Here is a 2,051-nt window from a genome sequence, read left to right as displayed (position 1 = left end):
TTTTGGGTTAGGTTTCGTTTTTTTGTGTTCAAAATAAAAGCGTTTTCAGACACATTTCAGGACAAGTGTGTGTGTGTGTGTGTGTGTGTGTGTGTGTGTGTGTGTGTGTGTGATTTTGGCAAACATGGACATTTCTGCGCGCCGTGGGTGTTGCCGTCACAAAGGGAGGGTCATGTGACTCAGACGGGAACTTTGAACAAGCTCCTCTGGGTCTGAGGAGGGCGAGCACGGTGCATGGCGCCGCCATAGAAACCGTTGCCCCCCCCCCCCCCCCCCTCCTCCTGGCAGCCACACTGACGACCGCAGCACACACTGGGACACGGCCACACAACCGTAGCGGGAAGCCACAGCGCCTCTCTCTCTCTCTCTCTCTCTCTCTCTCTCTCTCTCTCTGTTTATCTCGCTCTTTCACTCTCTCTCTCTCTCCCTCTCTCTCCCTCTCTCTCTCTCTCTCTCTCTCTCTCTCCCCCTCTCTGTCTTATTGTCTCTCTGCGTCTTGCATTTTCAGCAGTAGTTTCGATTGGCGATCAATATGGCAACACATGATCAACACCCCCTGGATCATGATATCCATCCTCCCTCACTTAGAGCAGGCTGCCAGCCCAGCTCAGAGCCACCAACCTGGAGCCATCTACCGTCCTGGTGCCAGCTAGCTTCCAGATAGCAAGCCAGCTAAGTTCCTAAAGCCAGCTAGCAATCCGGGAGCCAGCTAGCATTCTGGAGCCAGCTGGTGTCCTGGAGCCAACTAGCATCCTGGAGCCAGCCAGCACCCTACAGCCAGCTAGCATCCTGGAGCCCAGAGCTACCGTCCTTGAGCCCAGAGCTAGCACCGTTAAGCCTAGAGCTAGAGTCCTGGAGCCAGCCAGCACCATGCAGCCAGGTAGCATCCTGGACCCTAACGTCATACCGAGAGGACGGGCGACAGGCGGAAAGTCCAGGCAGACATACAGGTAGCTAGACAGATAGTCTGGCAGAGAGCCAAACAGGCAGACAGATGGACGGACACGGAGCTAGACAGACAGACACACACACGGGCAGGTAGACAGGACAGACACTGCAGGTAGGTGACAGACAGACAGACAGACAGACAGACAGACATGGAGGCAGTGATTGTGTGGGTGTCAGGTTCTCTGGACATGCACTCTGGGCCTGCTGCTGAATCAGAAGGAGAGTTGTCCTTCACCCCCCACCCCCTCTCGCTCTGTTCCCTCATCTGTAGCTGTTCTATTTCTCTCTCTCTTTCTCTCTTCCTCATCTCTATGTGGTCAATTTCTCACCCCTCTCTCGCTCTCTCTCTCTCTCTCTCTCTCTCTCTCTCTATCTCTCTCTATGGCCTTGCCCCTGGACTAGCTCCCTCTCAGAGCGAGCTAATGGCCGGCCCATTGATCAAGCTTGCTCGACCTCCAGATTGGGGTCAACCACAGAAGAGAGAGAGAGAGAGCAAGAGAGAGAGAAAGAGAGAGAGAGAGAGAGAGAGAGAAAGAGAGAGAGAGAGGGACCCTTCTCCGGTGTCATCCAACAACTGCCAACGCCAAGTGTCATCTGTGCATGTTTTTCCCCAAAATAATAGAGAGAGAGAGAAAGAGAGCGGAGAGAGAGAGAGAGAGAGAGAGAGGGGAGAGAGAGAGAACCCTTTCATTTATAGTGTCCTTCAGCCCTCACAGGGAGGTCACGCAAATAAGGATAGACGAAGAACGAAAGAAAGGGGTAAAAATCCCTCAATGCCACTTCCTATTTTTCACCCTTCTTTTCAATGGGCAAATTAACCTTTGTGTAATTTCTCTAATTGTGGCGGTTGACGCAGGGACTGGCACCCCATCACCTTTGCATCTATTTCCCTGACACTTTCATTATCACAATAGGTATATGAAACAGACAGGTGCAAAATACATGGGCAGCCTCTGTCCTCGCGCTCGGCGGAGTTGCCATGGCAACGGCTGATAGAGTAGGTTATTGATTGGCCGTGTCCAGTCGGAATTGTGTAGCCCCCCCCCCCCCCCCATCCCCCCCCTGAACCGCTTTTTTTTCCGAGGTGATGGGCGTGGATCAAT

This window comes from Micromesistius poutassou, assembly GCF_964030765.1.
Source record: "Micromesistius poutassou genome assembly, chromosome: 8".
Classification (NCBI taxonomy): domain Eukaryota; kingdom Metazoa; phylum Chordata; class Actinopteri; order Gadiformes; family Gadidae; genus Micromesistius; species Micromesistius poutassou.
The sequence above is the reverse complement of the archived record's forward strand: the minus strand, read 5'-3'. Positions refer to the sequence as shown.